General features: G+C 33.2%; 1 protein-coding gene and 1 non-coding gene across 2 annotated transcripts in view; both read right to left on the reverse strand.

Moving 5' to 3' along the window:
• Window positions 1–20,842, reverse strand: part of Irk1 (Inwardly rectifying potassium channel 1) — a 164,434-nt gene that overhangs the window by 140,259 nt on the left and 3,333 nt on the right. The gene's annotated exons all lie outside the window — the stretch shown is intronic.
• LOC140432949 (U6 spliceosomal RNA) lies at window positions 20,431–20,536 on the reverse strand. The gene has a single exon (XR_011949855.1). It is a non-coding gene; the product is annotated as a U6 spliceosomal RNA (small nuclear RNA).

Genomic DNA, 20,842 nt, shown 5'->3' on the forward strand with positions numbered 1-20,842 from the left:
GATTGAGTATTTTGTGAACTAGATGATTGTGTTCTGCCAATTTCATTCTCAAAAGACTCTATTTCTCAATTCTGTACTCGGTATCGCTAACGTTAGATTTAGTTTTTGCAAAATTTAAGAATGGTTTGAATGCTTCCATCTGATCTGCCCATAACCATTTTTTCGTAGAATTTGCCGCCTGTCCAGTTTTGGTTTTGCTGGTTCTGGTATACTTGGCATAAGTATCTCGCAAATTTCTCCATTTCTTCTTTATCTCATCCCCTAAAATAAATTGTTTTTAGATATCTGGTAACCGGAGATTGATTCTATACAATTGGCCATAGTTTTACAGTTGGTTTCTCGACTGTAAGTGCCATAGTTGTAGAATTTTGTGAAGCAATTTGTAGAAATTTACAATTAACATATTTACCCACTACACCAACTACAGAAATATGGAAAAAATCTGAAGAAGGCTTTAGAAATATTTGGCAATTTCCAAATTGTATTGGTAGCATCGATGGCAAGTATATGACTATAAAATGTACAGATAAAACTGGAGCTAATTACTGGTGTTATTTAAAAAAGTTTTCAATAGTAGTATTGGCTATTATTTGTGCAAATTATAAATTTATTATGGTTGTTATTGGTGGTTTTGGTAAAAATAGTGATAGGGGAGTTTTCTAAGTTTCCAACATGGGAAGAAGATTTGAAACAAATTCAATGAATGTGCCTGAGCCAAAAAATCTTTTTGGACAAGATGAACATTCTCCCCATGTCATAATTGGAAACGAAGAATTTGCTCTAAAATCATATCTGTTGAGGTTCTTTCCATACAGCCAAAGTAAAACAGATATTTTTAAGGAAAATTATAATGTACGGCTCTGTAGAGCGACAAAAGTTGACACTACTATTTAAACTGTGAAAACTGCATGTATCTTACATAATTTTCTACGAACAAAAAAATGTGATGATGGATTTATCGAACTTTTAGAGCCAGCAGAACCCGAAGTTAGAGGAGGAGATCTACGAGACTAGCATTTTCGATCCGAGACAGATTTGTCACTTTTTTTAGTTCAGGACTATGAAATAAAATTTTTATATTTTACTATATGTAGATAATAAAATTCAATATAAATACCATTTTCGCCTATTTCTTCTCCTATTTTACTTCAAACCTTATCCTTTTTTCGAATATTCTTGTAATATTCATGGGAAAGATCATAAATAATGGAATATTGTCAAACTAATTCAATCAATTTCTCCATTTCGTTATAATAAATTACTACCGCACTACGAATCCGGACAAAAACGCAGTCGATGGCGAACTAAAATTTCGGACGAATATTTACGCAGACAAATCGCTCTTACGACGATAAAATTCGTATGAGTCTGAACTTGTCAATTTAGCATATAATTTGACGCGAATCGCATGCGGTGCGATTTTCCGCAACAGGTACGAATAATTCGCGTTGGTTTGGGGGAACCTTTAAATGGATAGTCCAAATTGTACAAAAACCAAAACACGCCTATTCTGTAATATTGAGATTTCTATTTTTATGCTTTTGATGTTGCCAGATTTGCCATTTTCCTTACAGAAAAGGTTTCAATGCAGCTATAAAAGATTTTATACCAACCATTAAAAATGGTTCAACCATAAACATGCTAATGCTTGCAAGGTCCAGGCCAAGTAAGTCAATCAACAATTTTGTAATGACCGTTACAATCAATAATTGTGGTTTAATCCCATTTAACCATAATATTTAACTTACATGCCACAACGGAAAACGTTATAACGACCTTGTTTAGGTTTTCGCCTCTTCAAGGAAGGGATGTCCTCTTTTTTTTTTTGTTGCGGGGGAATGAGTAGGGGACTGTAAACATCATGTGCGAGGCTAGAAGTTGTGGTAGAAGTTAGAGTTTGGGAATGTGTAAGCTCTCTCTCTCTCTCTCTCTCTCTCTCTCTCTCTCTCTTTCTCTCTCTTTCACTATGATGTTTTTACTTTCTCTGCAGGTACTATTTGTATAATTCTATGTTGTTAGGCTTTTGGATCACCATTTTTAGCAAGTGTAAACTATTGCCTAAGATATTTTAGTGGGATTGTATCAAGGATATTTAGTCATCAAGAAGTTCGTTGCCCGCAATGTTTAAAAGTTTAGCAGGCAGGAAGGGAACCTTAGTTTTAGGAGTTCTGGTAAGTATAAAAAAATACTTGTCCTCGTCGGTGGCATGTCTTGTTCAGCAACTCCTTTGCTCTGTTGTTAGAGCTTTCTATAGTGGGAGAATGTATCCTGTATCCTGTATGAATGTATACTATGTGAATCAATGGAATCATATTCTGTTTTAATGAAAAACAGTTTATTAAAAAATATATATATTTTGATAAAACTATAAAGGTAAATTTACATCGTTTAGTAGGAAATATGTCCCCCTTTGGCTGTAATTACTGCTTTTACCCGTTTTGAAACCAAACCTGAATGACCACTTCTATCATTTTTTTTGTAGTGCAGTCGATTTTGCGCAGTCTAGCTTTGCAAATGTCCCATAAAATTTTAATGGTGTTGGGGTCTGACGAATTACAGGGCCAATCTAAATCATTGATTTTCTTTTTTTTTTTGAAAAATTCCATAATTTGCTTTGACTTGTGACAGGGAGCAGAGTTCGGTTGAAGAATCGCTCCTCCTTGCGGCTGACATTTTTGGAGTTTTGTATCCAAACGCTGTTCCAACATGGATTTGTATTTTTGGCTGTTCATCATGCCTTCGATTGGTACCAAAGATCCAATCCCCATGTATGACAAACATACAAAACATTTTTTTTTAACTGGATCTTCTACGGTTTGATCAACATGAAGATTTTTATTGTCAGACTTCCTGACGAATTTCGACCGCTGTCGCTGAACTATAAAGTGAGTTTCATCTGTAGATAGGACTTTTCTCAAGTCGTCTACACTTCAATTAGAGTATTTTTGGTCCACAATAGCCTTTGTTTCTTCATTTCTTCAGTTAGAAGCTGTTTAATTGTGGACGCATTGCTCTTCTAACATTCTCCAAAAGTCATTTTCGTACAGTTGCGTCATGAATCACTACACCTGATGCTGCTAGATCATAATGCAGCTCTTGGCTTGTTTTTCTTGGGTCTAATTTGCTGTTTCGAAATAAAATCTTTCATCTGCTAGTGTTGTTTTTTTTCCGAATTTTCCTATCCTTCTCACATCCATTGATTCCGTTTCTCGTTTACACTTCAAAATCTTATTTACTACCCCCTGATTCACTCCACGCGTTCTTGCGATTTCTCTTTGTGACATAGAAGTGTGTTCACTTAACGTGTTAATCTTTTCATGCTTCCTAGACGTAATATCATCCATAATGGAATTAAACGAAACAAACTTACTATTACCGAAAACAACACAAAACAGTACAAAACAACACAAACTTAATGGAAAATCTAAAACACCCTCAAATAAAAGGCAGAGAAAAGTAAGGTTATGTTTTCAATGCTTGGTCAGTTGTAAATGTGTGGACAGTCTTGCCAACTGTGAATATTGAAAAATGTCACAATGATTCCATTAATTCGTACAATACTGTAGATATATAATAGAAATGAAGTATTAAAGATAAAATATATATTTGAAGTCCAGTAACACGAGATCCTTTACAGAAATTCATATTTAATAGACAATGTAAGGGGTTCATATTAATATATAAGAGAATACATTTATATTCAAAATTGTTACCAAGCCAACAGTAGTAGTAGTTAAACGAATATTTTTATCTACGTAGTGTATAGACGAAACAATAAAACCGATAATTCCACTAGTTTCTAGAGACAGAGCGATTCTAATTCGCAATAACAGGCAAATATGTAATAATTGCAATCAGCGATAAATTCTCCTTGTTTATTACTAATAAGGAAACCAATATTGTTTGCACGTTTTGAGTGGAAGTTTTTATTGAGGTTTTATTGGGTAATTGGTCAGTTTCATTGAAGGAAAAAGGGTAAATTGATTTTCTATTTTCAGACAACAGATGAAAGGACACGCCATTCAATTGTTATTATAAATGTCGAAAATACATTTTTAGGAGTAGATAGGTATTTTAACATTAGTTATAGATTTTCAGTCTACCCTATAAACAAATTATAAAATCTCCTCTTTTACATCAGATATTCGAATTTTCAGCATCAGTATCTTGGCATTTATTACCATTTGATGTGTATTTGATAATACTTTAAAATATTTTCTTCTTCTTCTCATATCCTTTTGCCCTCTCAGGGATTGTGATTCCAATTTTTCCTTCAATTATTTTTCGTATTTAATTCTTTAATAGTTTTCCCTTTATTCTTTTCTATTTCTATGACCTGATCTATTCAATTCATTCTAAGTTTCCGATTCTCCTTTATCTTCTAATTGCCAATTGTAATATTTTCTATAAATATTTCTGGCTTCATTCTATTAATATTTCCGAACTAGAACATTTGCTTCTGTTTAAGGTACTTAGTAAAAGGTTTCTGCTTTGTCATTTGTCTAATATCTTTACTTCTTATCCTCTCCCATTTTGTTTTTCTCCTAATTTTTCTCAAATGTTTAATTTCGATTACGTTGATTTTTAATTCATTTTTTTTTTACTGAATTGTCCAATTTTCGCTTGCGTATGTTATTATTAGCACTGTAATCATATTGTGATTTTTTCTCTTGACTTCCATTTCTAGATCTTCGTATCCTAGGATTGTTGTATTAATTGTTTAGTATAATTGTGTAGACTTATTTCTTCTATTTGTTATTTCGTCTATTTTGCCATCATCAGTTACAATGTTGCCCAGATATTTGTAAGTTGATATTTTTTTAATATTGTTCTATTGCATTTAATCTCCTTATCGTTTTGGACTTCTTTTTAATTAACTATCATCATTTCTGTTTGATTTATATTCAACTTTATTTTCATGTTTAGAATGTCTTCAGTGCACGAATTTACCAGCCGTTGTATTTTTTTTTATTGTTCGCTACCACTACAATATCATCTGCGTAGAGTAAACTCTGTAATTTTACAGGCTGCAAGTACCTGTATCAATTATTGTTCTTTATCCTTCTATTCGTATTCTTCTTTAAATTTCTTTAACTGTAAGGTTCTTTATCATTTTTGCCATTATTATGACAAACAACAATGGGCTTAAGTTATTTCATTCTCCCTGTTTCATTCCTTTGCTTATTTTGAATTCATTGGATCTTTGGGCTCCCACTTGTACCTTTTTTTCCGACTGTCTTGTATGTACTTTCTATGCTTCTAATTAATATTTTAGGTACTTCTAGTTCCAGGACATTTTTATATTTTTCCCGGTCAATCGAATCAAAAGCTGTCTTTAGGTCAATAAAGGTCAAGTATAGTTCTTCTCCTTCTTTTATTTTTCTTTCTACTATATTTTTTCATACATATATGTTAACATTTGTCTGCCTATCTAGCCCAAATGCTGCATATTCTTCTTTCAGTTTTGGTTAAATGTACGCCCTTAGTCTTTTCTCTATTATCGATGTATATAATATATAGCTAACTTGGGCTAGGCACATTACTCTGTAGTTTTCGCATTGAGTTGCTTCTCCTTTTTTATGTATTAATACGATTAAATTATTTTCTCGTTCCTTGGGCATTTTTTGATTTTTCCAAGCTGTTTGCAGATTATCCTTAGCCATTCCTTTCCATTTCCTCCTAGATATTTTATTATTTCTGGCGCAATTACGTTCTCTTTACACTGTTTTGATTCTATTTATGGCTTCATCCATTTCCTCTTATATTATATCCGGTAAGCTTTTCACTCTTTCGTCTTACTGTAAATGTTCTTCCGCCAGTTTGCCCTTAAATATTTCTGTATAATGTTCTTTCCAAGTTTCTAATATTTCTATTTTCTTCGTTTTTATTTGACTGTTTTTGTCTTTTGATCTTATTTTTTTCTTGTGTTGCTTTTTAACAGAATTATCTGTTATTTATTTTAAATTCTTCGTTCAAGTTACCTCCAAATTTGTCTCTTTTTCTCATTTTGACTGCCTTTTTCTGTTTCTCTTTATAATATATTCCTTCTTATCGCTGACTATAGAGTTCGATTGTCTTCCAGGCAGTTTTCTTTTTCTTTACTAATGTTTTGATTTCTTCACTTCAACCATTTTGTTATCTTTAAATGTTTTTTTAAATTTTTTTTCCTTTAAAATATCGAAACACAAATAACTGGAGCCGCTTCTGTACCAAAATTATTGCAATAAGTAGAAATGTTGCAATATAAAATTAACAGAACGCTGCAAAATTAGTAGAAAGCACCCGTAAAAAACTTTCAAGTAATTTTTACTTTCTAAGATTTATCTCACAAACATCTTAATAAAATAACAAAGATCATTAAGAACAATGATGTTCGCAATTATTATTTAATTGTAGTTATAATCTATCTAGTAGAGCAAAAGAGACAGGGACTAATAATTTTTATCTAAAATACTCGTAAAATGAATCCTTCAGGCTTTCATAACACCAGTAAAGTATATATAATATATATACATTAAATTAAAGTGACGTAAGTCAAATAATGCATAAAACATCAATTTCGGAGAAGATATAAATGAGGGTACCCAAATGCAAACCCGTATTTGTGACAAATTAACAGATAAAATCCTCATTAATAGTAAAATTATGTAAGATTGATTGGCTCCACTATTTTTTTAGCCTAGAGATGAATTAATAAGAAAGTTCCACTTGATAAAATATATCACCGATATTAGGTAAAAAAATGATGTAATTATTACCGAAAATTCTTTGAATATAGTTATGGATTATAATTGTTCGTTATAAAATGAGTATGGCATGTTTCTCATTCCCAAGAATACGAGAGTTTGTAGCATGAGCAGCAGGCGAATTTTCTAAGCTTTCCATAGGCTTTCCATAAGCTTTTCTAAGCTTCTAAGCTTTCCTATATTTATTTTGTGCGGATTTGAAATATTGTTCAAACATCAATTGTTCTAAGTGATTAGGTATACATTATTGATATATGTTGACTGGGTGTTTTTTAATGGTGAGCATATACGGGCAATTTTTTCTACAATAATTGCTCGAAAACACAAATGGACTAATTTGGAGTAATTAGTGGAGCGATATGGACGATTTCAAAGAAATGCGGCAATTGTTTCAACAATATTGCTTCCAATTGTTCCATATATTCCTATCTTATATATCCTGTGGGTATAGAAATTCAAGTAAATTTGCTTTATATTTTATTCTGTACGGGTTAAGCAAGTTTTGTTAATGTAGGAATTGGTTCTCTTATATTGATCTTCTGTGTATTGATTGAGTGTCTGAAAGCTTTTGAATGCAATATTATCTAATTAACAACCCAAGCGAGTTTGCTTCCGTCTTGCTAAAAACGTGAGCACCTAGATACGCATTTTTTTTTGATTTTGAGTCATGATAATAAGAGGGTTACAAGCCGCCGCTGCAAGAAATATGTTATCTATGGCAAGTTCAGTTTGCAGAGTACAGTCTGAATTGCCCGCTCATGTATGTAGGTATTGTCTAGTTTCTTTAAGTTACTGCTCGCTCAATATTGTAGTTGCTAAATATTTTATCAAATCGATATTTGTTGCCGTTGTCGTAAATTGCTTGATATTTTTTCACGTCGCAATCGACCATTACTGTTCATGATCTCATAATTGAGCAATTTTTGTTTCCTATGCAAACGTACCTTTCATCAATTAATATTCGCTTGTCCACAGCTGGACATAGATCTCTTTTATAATTTTCCATCTATTTCGATCTTGTGTGTGTCTCTTGCATCCAATTCTTATGGCAACGTTTTAGATCGTCAGTCCAACGTGTTGGTGGACGACCTCTGTGACCTACCCAGCTCCACGTCAGTGTGGAACATCCAATACAGGCGGTATTGGATGGTATTTGTAGTATGGTCTCTGACGACAGGAGTATTAACAGTTTTTATCATTCTTAGAATGCTGAACTAATATTTTTAGTTTCCGTTTAAACATTCCTTTCTGTAAGGAGAAGTCATAACATAGATTAAGAAAATGGTAATAAAGTCTATTAAATATTATCTACTCTGCTTGGAACGTTTAATGAATTTGTTCACAAACGATGCCATGCTTCTTAGGACTGTTGAAGATTACCTGTAGTGACTCCTATACCAATTTAATCTAACAGCAAAAACTATTAATATAATAAAAACAATACTAACAAACAAAACAAATGATAATCGTTAAAAATAAAAAAAAAGAAAATCCATTTGGTGCTAATAAAGCGGAAAAGTCCAACAGAATAACGGGAGATTATAAATGTACAATTTAGCGTAATAAACACCTAGCAAGAGCCAAAATTTATAAAATAGTAGTAAGGTCACCTATGACATATAGGTGCTAAGACAAAACACTTGTGAGATAAAGACAGTTTGACATATTACGAGAAAATCACTATGAGAGAGACAACGGAAAGTCCTTAGGCAAATATGATATATAACGAACCTAAAGGACTGGATGCCAGACAAAAATAAGGCATGAAATAAATCCATAGCAAAAGATAAAACATAAAACGAGAAGTTTCATACCATATATTAAAGAAAAAGGTAATTACTGAAAATAACATACTTCCAAAAGAAAAACGTTAATTACTGAAAGTAGCAGAAACTTAGATGATAATTTAGATAATTCAGGAAGAGCCAATGGTACAGAAAATAACTAAATATTAGATAAACTTGTAAAATGTAAACCATTGATAACAATGCTACGACATAATCAGAGAAAGGTGTTACGTATTTCTGAATTTAATTTTGAAATGATAAACCAAAGATTGTTTATTTTTTTATAATAAAGATCAAAGAAGCACATAATATATCTAAAATGATGTGGATTAATTTATTGACCGATGCTTTCTGAACGGTCAGATCCCAGACTAACAAAACTGATATTACTATAATTAAAAAACAGTAAATGATCATAAAGATTTAATAGGTTATTGACACTAAAATGACTTGACATTTTTACGTAAAATGTCGAGATTTCACTATATTAAAACTACAATAGAAATACCTTGGCACTGAAAATATATATCTTTGAAAAAATTGGCATCGATTGTTGACCTCGCTTTTATTAGAAATACCTCAAGTACAATAATTTAAATTCTACGATCTTGGTTTAAAACGTGGTGACCTAGTTAAATAAACTATTATTATCTTTTTTTATATTCCGGAAGGTTGGTATTCCAGGTTTCTTTATCTCTACATTAGGGGTGCTCCACTTGCGATATACCAGACGTACAATTTCAATTTGCACTAAAATCAGCTAAGCGGAAATTTAAACTATAATAAAATTTACAGTCCATAAAATGCTAATCTATGCCACCTTAACTGATATAATGTGGTTAAGACAGGAAGTCAAAGAACGTTGTCCTTCTTATAAAATCGTTCAAAGTTCTATCCCCTATTTATTTTTATTTATATATTTCCTATCTATTTTGTTTAATTATCTGTGAAAAATTATATTGACATATCTTCTTCTTATTAAGTTTTTTAAGATCATTAAATGGTTTTGAAAATTAAATTTTGCTTTCTTAATATCTATGCGATGTTAATTTAGGTAAAATGTTTATTATATGAATAATTAAAGGACCAAGATTGCAAATTTTACCAATTAGACTGAAAGATGAAAACTGTCGAAAAGTAGTAAAAATAAAGCAGAAAGATTTACCACACATTTGAAAACCTAGTAGATGATAGGGCATGGGCCATGTCAGTGCAGGCAAATGATGAGATTCTGCTAATAATTCCCAACGAATTAATTTCTGAATAGCTGCTAAATAGAGGGGCTTCTAAATATCTTCTTAAGAAGGTTTTACTTAAATTAATTAATTTAATAAATGCTACTTTCAAGATTCAAGCATTCTACACAAGCAGGGTTATCACAAGGTTACCTTTGCGGACAATCTCGCTGTGCTGGTAGTAGCGCAAGACAAACCAGATCTTCGATTTCAGTTAAAACATATGGACAACGTCGTGAAGGACTGAATGATAGATCACGGACTGGAACTGGCGGCAGAGAAGACCAAAGCCATCATTCTGTAGGATAAACGTAAAAGACAAGGGATGAAGCTTCAATGTGCAGGGGCACGGTTGGCATCAAAGGCATGAGGCTGCAAGAAGAGAGAATTTGACTACCGCCATAAGAAAAGAAGAAAGAGAAAGATCAATGCAAAGATGGTAGGAAGAATGGAACAATACGGAAGATGTTGCCCAGTGCACTAAGATGCTGATCCCGAGCCTAAGGGACTGTGTGGACTGTGGTCACAGGCAACTAGATTACTTTCTGACGCAAGTGCACACAGAACATGGCGGTTTAGGACCTATCTTCATAGGTTCGAAAAGACAGACACAGGTAAATGCGTATACTGTGAATACTGCGAAATTGTTACTCACACTACGCCCGAGTGTAATAGATGGACAAAAGGAGAGAAACAGAACGTATAGGGAAATAGGTATGAATCCTGTGACTATGAGTGAGATGATCGCAGAAGAAGAAAAACAGCAGCCGAGACAACGACAGAGTTAAGATCTAGATAAGAGAATGAAGTGCTCCGAAAATGTCGTCAGCCTTACAGCGAACACCGCGGATTATGATACGTGGGACAGTCAACTGCGCAAAACTAGGAGAGGGGGGGAGGGGTTGAATTGGTAGGCATGATAACAGGTAGGCATCCGTTTGCAAGACCGCCTTCTAGGGGGAAATGGGCTCGAGTGTACTCTTCTACCCTGAATCCAACACACACCAGTCATCCCTAGGGATGGGTCAATCTGGTACGTTTTTTAAAAAATTTTCACCCTGAGAAGAATAAAAAAAGGGGTTATTACAGGAAAGTATACTAGGCTTGAACCTTTATCTATTGTGTACTAGTGACCTACCTTAATTAGAATATAGCTAAATAGCGACATTCGCCAACGATACTGCTATAATGGTACTAGGTAAAAATAATAATGAATCTAAAGTAATGATTGTAAATCGGTATGATATATAAACATACTGATATTGAGGCTCGTTAGCTAATCGACAATATCGGCTTAACAAGTTTAGTGGTACTAGACAATAAAAGTAGACTAGAATTTCATAATTAGCACCACAAATGTAGTTAAAAAAAGTTTATTTGATTTGTGTTAAAACACAGTTTGTGTTAAATATTAGAAAGTTAAATTCTAGGGTATAAACCCAGACTGGGACAATGTAAGTTTATTTATGACACTAAGTTTATTTTAAGTAAAATTAAAAAGTTAAGTTAGATTACATTTTTTTATTATATATTCAATAGCAAGCCATTAAATAAAAAACAAGTTCCAAGATATTAAATAAATTAACAACAAATAAAATTTTTTTTTTTTATTCCGGAGTAAGATATTTTTCAAATCAAAATCATAAAATAATTATTTTAAAATATAAATATTAAAATCGAGTATTTCCTCCTCGAGATAGAATAACCGCTCTCATCCTTTCTGGTATAAACTGGATCAAAGCAGTATTCTCGTTTTGCGGTATTTGTTACCACTCATTTACCAGCGCATGTTCTAACACTACCACAGTTTCAAACTCGCTATAATTTTACCTACCTACTCTTTTCACATATGCTCTATAAGGTTAAGGTCTGGATTCTAGGAGGTCAGGCTGGTACCCAACTACAAACATCTGTAAAGTATTGCATTGTTACCCTGGCTTTGTGCGGCTAAGCATTATCCTGCATTAGTAAAAAATTTTCACCTACAAAATGCATTTAAGGTACCACATGTTATTCTAGATATTCCCTATTCTACATATTCCCTAATATAACTATCAGGATTCAGGCCACCTTCCCTAACATAACAAGATCTGCATGTGCTTTCAAAGAATTTCCGCCTAATTTCATTATACCTCCAACATCAATCTCTACTTTGGGAGGGAAGCAACATTAAGCATAGCGTTCTCAAGGCTTTCTCTACACTCTTTGGCGACTATTACGTGAATATCTCGGTAAAGAAAAGTCGTCTATAAAAAGAACGTTTCTCCAATCTTTCATATTCCAATCTTCATATTAGGGGAAACTATGGTACCATCTGCCAGTTTTCTAGTCAAAAGTGTAGCAGTAACTGTCTGCTCTTGAAACACTTATAATCTAATAAACCAATCTTCACGTCGTTTGTTTTCCTTGGTCTTCTCGCTCCAGATCTTCTTGAGTACGAACCACTTTCTCGAAATCTTTGTAAATAATCGAATATTTTACTTCACGGAACACCAAACATTTCTTCGATATATCGAATGGTATTCCCAGCATTATGCAGAGCAACAACTTGCGCAACTTGATCTGAACTCACTGTTAATTATTTTTTGTTATTACAAACACTTTTGTTTTCCGAAAAATCAGCCAACAATAATTACAAAGGAATACAATCAATTTACAAACTCCATTAATTAGAATTTGTAGAGGTGTCAGACAAGGCGATATAATCTCACCCAAACTATTTACTCTGGCGTTGGAAGACATTTTTAAATCTATAGACTAGGACAATAAAGGGATTTGTATAAACGGGAAATATTTAAATCATCTAAGATTCGCCGATGATGTACTCCCGATAGCAACAACTATGGAACAACTACGAATAATGATTTCAGACCTAGAAAAAACATATCTTGAGAAAGGACTAAAAATGAATCTAAAGAAAACTAAAATAATGACTAATACAGAAGACAAATCAGTAATTACCATAGGTGGAACAAACATAAAACACGTCCAAGAATATATTTACTTAGAACAAGCTATCAGAGCAGACAAAAGTAACCAGACTAAAGAAATAACCAGAAGAATGAGAATGGGGTGGGCTGCATTCGGAAAACTCTCATATACTATCAAAAACCAAAAAATACCTTTAAAATTAAGAACAAAGATATTTAATGCATGCGTCCTACCTATTCTGACATATAGTGCCCAGACGTGGACGTGTACCAAGAGCAACTTAGATAGAATAAAGAAAACTCAAAGAGCTATGGAAAGACAAATGTTGGGAATATCGTTAAGAGATAAAAAGAGGAACGAGTGGATAAGATGCAAAACCGACAAACAACAACAGAACAACAACGATGCAAAACAACAGAAGCTGTCGAACATGAATTGAAATTAAAATGGAAATGGGCTGGGCATAACGAAAGATATCAGGATGGAAGATGGAATAAATAAATTGGCCGCTGGAGACCATATACTGCAAAAAGGTCAAGAGGTCGACCGCAAATGAGATGGAAAGATGACATTGAGCAAAGCACAGGTCCAATGTGGAAAAGAAAAACAGAAGGCAGAGACAAATGGAGACAAATGGGAGAGGCCTATATTCAACACATGACTAGATTTTGGGCTATAGATAGATAGATAGACAATCAATTTAACAAGCATTATTTTATATGTAAGTATTCGATTTATCGAGAGCACCTCAACAAAGCTTTCTTTTCAGTAACAAAAAATGACAAAGTTTTAAAAAACGAATGGATAACCGGGACGTTCAATTGTGATAAATATATTCAAATTTTTATACATGAAAATTAAAGAAAACTACAAGTAGAAAACTTTTGGAATTTCACGTGTCCAATTAACTTTGCGGGGTAGTTTATATAATATGTGCCACTTCTTTCAATGGGAAATATCGCGTAAGCTAAAATCTTTAACATCTGTAAAAAAACCACCAATATGAGCTTTTAGCTTTAAGAGACGCATTTATACAATGGATTAGTCAACTTACCACGGATATAAGTACACAGAAAGTTTTATAGAGTACAAGAGTATAGTTTTTACACAAAAAAAGTAAAATGTTAAAAATATTTCAATATATACTTAAAAATATAAAAAAAATTCATAATGATTCATAATAAGGAAGTCTCATATTCAGATGTTTTATGTATAAGTAATTTAAGATTTTTTCTACTTACATTCAAATCTGGCAGTTTTTTTTATGAACGTAAATTAAGTATCGTGGACAAGATGTGCGCCATTTGAATATTTTTGTACATCACTCAACTGTCGCTATTAATAGCTTTTCTCGAATAAGAGTAAAACTCTGACGAAGTTCAAACACTTTATTTTGAAGGTTCTACAGAGTGTCATATAGAAAAAGATTAAAATGTTAATCATATAATATAATCATGTTATGTTATAATGTATTTGGTCTAGTTAGTACATATATATTCAGTCTGCTATACTTTTGAGCATGTTTCTGCCACCAGTATTAAGGAAAATATGTAACAAAACAAAAAATTTTAAGTAAAAATCCTTTATAAAAGGTATATAAATTAAAAACCCAAACCGGCTATGTCGTGAAGACAAAACGTTTTCGGAAATCATGTTCCATCATCAGTGTCTAAGTATACATTTTTTGAGCCACTAAATCTTCTTCTTCAGTGCCTTATCCGGTCCGGATGTTGGCGATCATCAAGGCTATCATGGTTTTATTGACTGCTCTGCGAGACAGCTCCGCTGAGGTCATCCCAAACCATTGTCGGAGATTTTTCAACCACGAGATACGACGGCGTCGTGGTCCCCTTCTGCCAATTACTTTACCCTGCATAACGAGTTGAAGAATTCGATATTTTTCTTCGTTCCGCATCACGTGGCCGAGGTACTCAAGCTTACGTTGTTTAATTAAATTAAGCACTTCTTTTTCTTTTGTCATGCGCTGTAAGACCTCAACGTTGGTGACATGGTCCACATAAGATATTTTTAGTATCCTTCTGTATATCCACATCTCGAAGGCTTCGATTCGTTTTTCAGTGGCTTGCGTCAGTGTCCAGGCTTCAACTCCATATAGTAACACTGGAAGAACGTAGCACCTTACTATCCGCATCTTGGTTCCCAAACTGAGATCACTGCAGCACAGCAAGGATCTCAACTTAATAAATGTAGACCGTGCCATTTCAATTGTGGATCTAATCTCTTGAGCGTAGTCCCATTGTACGTTGAGGGTAGTTCCGAGGTAAGTGAATCTGTCGACTTTCTGGATCTCTTCGCTACCTGCCATTAGTGCCCCGGGATCTAAATTTTTACGGCTGACGACCATGAATTTAGTTTTCTTAATATTGAGGTTCAGTCCGTATGTTACGCTCACAGTTCGCACTCGGTCTAGTAAGGCCTGCAGATCGTTTAGGCTGGTTGCTAGTAACACAGTGTCATCGGCGTAGCTGATATTATTGATGTATTCACCGTTCACTCGGATTCCCATGTCTAGGTTTGTGAGGGCTTCATTAAAAATCTCCTCAGAGTACTCAGAGCCACTAAATATCAGGGTAAAACCCGTTAAAAGTTATATTTTACAATTTAGATTACATTATTTGGTATTATATTTTAAGATGTTAAAGTTATTAGTGGATATGATAACATGGCGACGGATGACTCCACATGAAGTTGCTGGTCCTGAGACGAAGTGTCTACGAGGACTTGATGATAGCAACTGATAGTTGTGACAAATTGTAGTTTGTGACAAATGAATGAATGAATGAATGGAAAAGTATTCACTAATTAAGAGGTACTTTTGCACCAGTATATATACCACTCAAAAAAACATCTAAAAGACAGCACATCACAGTTTTTTTTTATTTATTTTTTCTAAATGTGAATAGTCCAGTCGCCAGAGTGTTGACCTCTAAAAATTATACTAACAAGCTGAATTTTTTAGAGGATATTAATTTTGGGACTTCAAAAAATGCAAAAAAAAGTTTACCACTTATCCCCTAGCTTCCCCCTAAAACCGCCCCTCGGAAAAACGGAAAAAATCGTTATTTTTAACAAGAGAAGAGTACACCGTAGAAAAAAATATTTCAAATAAAAGATGTAGCTGATATAATTTTGAACAAATATGTTTACTAGCACTTTTTGTATAGAATAAACCATTATGTCAGAAACATTGCTTGAAGCGACCGCCGATTTTGATTCTCAGTTAGGTGCGCGCGCGAATAAAAGTGATCAATTTTATTGATCTCATGAGAATCATAAAAAATAGAAAAATTGCGCAACGTTTATTTGTGTAACACCTTTATAAAAACTTACTTCATTTGGTCGAAGGACTTCATGTCTTCAAGTATTAAATCGAATGGGCAGAGAACGAGAATTGCTGCCAATAATAAAAAGAAAAAAAAAACTGCTTATCTGGGTCATTTATTTCGAAATTAAAAACATAAGGGATTGGACAAACCTCGACGCCCATGCACTCTTTAGAGCCACACAAGTGCCAGAATTCTCGCCAACATTCAGTAATTGGATAGGGCACTATAAGAAGAAGACTTCATTTGGGGTAAAACACAAAATTTGTATACGAAAGCTACACTCTTCCCCTTTAAAACGCATTTAATTTAAAATTTTTTTAACTTTAATTAAAATTGATTCCTGACGCGTAACTGACGTTCCAAATAGCCGGTCACTTTAAGAGTTGTTTCTGAGAGAACGGCTTATTCTACACAAAAAGTGCTAATGAATATTTTTGTTCAAAATTATCTCAGCTCTATTTTCTATTTGAAACATTTTTTTGTACGACGTACAGATTCTTGGTAAATCGATTTTTTTTTTTTTCGCTTTCTCTCCCCTACGAGAGGGAGAAGCCTGGAGGTAAACACTTTTGCATTTTTTTTGGGGTGCCAAAAAATTTACATTCTCAGCAAAATTCAGCTTGTTTGTATGATTTTTAGAGGCTGAGTGGTATTTTCGTCTCTGACGACTGGAGTAAAAAAGTATTTCAAAAATTGTTTATAATTTTATTATTTAACGCTTATTCTGAGGATATCGTATGACAACCTAAATAAGTTTAGTCGTTTCTACTCTCATTAATTATTTAGAATAAAAGTTTAGTTTTTAGTACCTATTTGTAGTGTTTGTTATGTTACGCTAACGATTGGGTTACTGCTCTGCTGTTTTTACAATGCTACTCTACAGCTCCGACGCTTGAAAGCTGAAAAAATCAGAGACTAAAAAAATTGAGGTATTTGAATGCTGGCGCTATCGTAGAAATCTCCATATATCGTGAATAGAGAGAATTGGCAATATTGAAATCCTATGCACAATTAATAAAAATAAGGAAGACGTTCAAACTATTAGAAAGCGAAAACTTGAATATTTTGGGCATTTTATGAGACGATCAAGATACAGACTGCTACAGTTGATTATAAAAGGATGGATGCTAAATCTACAAAGAATACTTAATACAGTATTAAGGTACAGTGGAAAGTATGAAGTCTTCATTAATAACCAATTGATCTTTTATTTGGTACACCTAGAGGTCTTGTACCGAATCTCCTCATAACAGTTATTTCTACCGAAGTAGTACTTTGCTGAAGGTTCTCCTGGGTTATCCTGATTGGTGTCATTAAGGAGTCGCCTCTCTGCTCTTTTCTTTTATATTTTTATTTTTAGATTTAGCAAAGTTACTTGTTTTTGTATCCCAGATTTGACAAGATCTTTGGAGCAACGCTTAGGCAACACTTTTCTTCAACACACAAATCTCACCGTAAGATATATGTCAGTTGTGGTGTAGTCTCTGGTAATTTGATAATTAAGCACAGTGTATGTGTGCATTTGTATATAAGTATTTTGTTTTTATGCATATGTATATCATATTCTCATATTCAATTAACAAATCTACGGTCGGCGACTTCGCCGTCCCTATAGCTTACAAGTATGTTACTAAGTAATTGCCCTACCCCCACAGTCTAAGACCGGGACATCAAAAAATGAACTACAAAAAAATAAGTGAGAAAGTGCATACTACCGAATAATGCTAATGCAATTCTAGTGGTAGGAGGCCAGCAGATCGAAGGAGGAAAGAAGTATATGCACGTGAAATAAATAAATATGGAAAATAATCATTACACTGGCGAAACAAAAGTTTTAAAGAGTTAAAAAGCACTTACCAATTTTATAAAAATGAAAAAGGTTCTTTGTTGCAGATAGTTGGTCTCAGCGCGTCCTAAAATATAATTGACTAATTGTTACGTATACAGTGTCCTATACAATGGAGTTGAATCGCGGACATTAAATCGAGGCGGTTGATGATTAACTTAACCTTTTTGAAATGTGAACGTATTAAATACCTAATTTAAAAGATCTCATGAGTAGATCAACTTAGGAACATGTAACTGCTAAGGAAAACGAAAAAAGAGGTGGAAGGAGTTACATATCAAATGTAACATCAAAGTATGGTTACTACTCAAAATAACTTGAGTTAGCAGTTAAAAATAACTGACAGCAGTTCTGACACCTGAAGAAAGAAGAAACATTTTTGTGGCATCTTTATAATTAGTGTTTTAACTTCTGGATTGGACGTCGAAATGTTAATAATACTATGGTTAAACTCTAATCATATATCGTAATTCCCTTACGCTAATAAACTTCATAATATATCTCCAGTCTACTTTCAGGAATTTTTTTTTTTTTTATTTAAAAAAAACATATAATCCACATCAACCACGCAGGGTTATTAGTGGAGTAACGTACACAAGAGTTCATTTTATTTACATTAAATAGATGTATATAAACGTAAATCTTTTGAATAATTTATTACATGGTCAGTGTTTATGGTTAAAGTGGTTTTGATGTCATCTGAGATTTTATATTTTCTTCTTGTTTCTTCGTGGTACTGGCAGTCAATTAGAATATGCTTCACCGTCAATGGGAGAGAACAGTTTCTGCAGGTTGGAGAAGATTCTTTGTTGATTAAGAATTTATGGGTCAGTGGAATGTGTCCAATACTTAGTCGGTTAGTTATTACTTGCTCCCTTCTATTGGATGGATTATTCAAGGTGGTCTTCACAAGGGGATAAATCTCATATAGTTTGGTTCCTGAATCTTTCCAGTAGTCTTGCCATATGTTCATACAGTGGTCTTTAATCAGGTTTTTGAGATCGGAGTATGGGTAATTTAAAGATTTGGTTGTGTATTGTGAGTTTATTCGACTTGTGTTTTCTAGGTTGTCCGCTTTCTCATTTCCAGCTATTCCTACATGCGACGGTACCCACATAAATGCTACTTCTTTTCGAGTTTATTGAATTATATTTATCTCATTTTTTATAGCCCGAAATATTAGATATGTAGGGTATATTTGTTTTACACCTAATAGAGCATTTAATGAGTAAGTGATGATGACACATTTATTCTCCCTACGCGTTTTGAAGAAAATTAAGGCTTCCAAAATGGCTGTGGTCTCCCCTGTGAGGATGCAACAGTTTGTAGGTATGGATATAGTGTGAGTAGTGTATTTACAGTAGTATGCAGCAGCGTATCCGTCATGAGCTTTAGAGGCATCACTGAAAATTTGGAGATAATTAGGATATGAGATACCACTTCGGAGTAGTGTGAGAAGTATTTAATGAAAATAGAAAATAGAAGTGTTTAATGAAAATCGGATTTGTAGTTCATTTGAGGTATCTCACGCTAAAACTTGTAAGCTACTAATAGGACTAGTTCTGAAGGCACCCAGTGCTAATCTGAAAGCTGTAGATTGTATGCTATTTATTTTTTTTAAAGCAGTTTTGCTTGCAGCACCGTAAGATATGCAAACGTAATCTAATAAGTGATTTGTAAAGGTTAATCAATGTTTTACAGTCGGCACCCCAAAATTTATTAGATAATATTTTAAGTATGTTTAGCCGTTAAAAAACTTACTTCCGTTGACTGATTTATAGGTAAATCATTTAATGTTAATTTAATTGTATGGTGAGTGTTATTTTTACTAATAAATCATATTGAGTGTTTTCTGCAGAAAAATTGAATTCGGTTTGTAATGCCCAGTTTTGAAGTCGATTTAACATAAGTTGTAATATATTTGTTGCTGAAACTAGGTTATTAGATTTGGTGTAAATAACAATATCATCCGCTTAAATGCTAGCTTTAATAGGAGCTCTAATTACATTTATGATGCATTAAAAGCTACTAAAAATAGGATTGGACTTAAAATGGAACCTTGAGGAATTCCATTATCTAGCATTTTTGAAGAACTTGTGATTCCATTTATTTTAACTTGTATAGAACGATTACTTAATAAAAATTTTTTATAAAAGCAAGGTTTAACTTGAATTTCATAATTATTAAGTGTTGCTAATATAGAGTGTTTCCATGTCCTATCAAAAGCCTGGGTTATGTCAAAGAATATTGCAATCAACTTCTGATTGCTTGCAAAGGCTTCATTGATCGAGGTTTGTAGTGGAATATGATTATCTAATGTAGACTGTCCCTTGTGAAAACCACTCTAAAATAAGGTAAGTAGATCTTTTGTTTCTAAATACCATGTTAGACGGAGATTTAAAATTTTTTCCACTATTTTGCACATGCTGCATGTGAGCGAAATAGGTCGGTACGATGAGGGTATATCTTTGGGCTTATTGGGTTTAATAATGGGAAAAGTTATTGCCTGAGACCAGAGTTTTGGAAATTTATGTTTTAAAGAATGTGGAACGCTTCATGACTTTGCGTGTCGTCCTTGCGCAGGGCCCATGCTAATATTCTCTGTATCGTTCCAATTTTAGTATATGTACCCCAAGGCGAGTACTTTCAGGAATTTATTTTGCAATTTGTGATTTATTTTCAAAGATATTTTAAAATTGTAAAAAGTTTGTACACATATTTACTTCTACACAGAAAATTTACATGAAGTACTTAACAAAATTTTGGCTCTGTTTTCGATACTGGTGATATTGTTTAGAACGTAGGTAGAAGTCTGTTTTACCTTTTTTATGTATTTGTTTGTATATAAAGCTGATAATAATTACACATTTCGTCAAAATAAAATAATGTATACTCCTTCTAATAAAAAAGAAATACATATTTTCGTATATCTATTTTAAATGCAAAGAGT

The sequence above is a fragment of the Diabrotica undecimpunctata genome, chromosome 1, assembly GCF_040954645.1.
Source record: "Diabrotica undecimpunctata isolate CICGRU chromosome 1, icDiaUnde3, whole genome shotgun sequence".
Taxonomy (NCBI): Eukaryota; Metazoa; Arthropoda; class Insecta; order Coleoptera; family Chrysomelidae; genus Diabrotica; species Diabrotica undecimpunctata.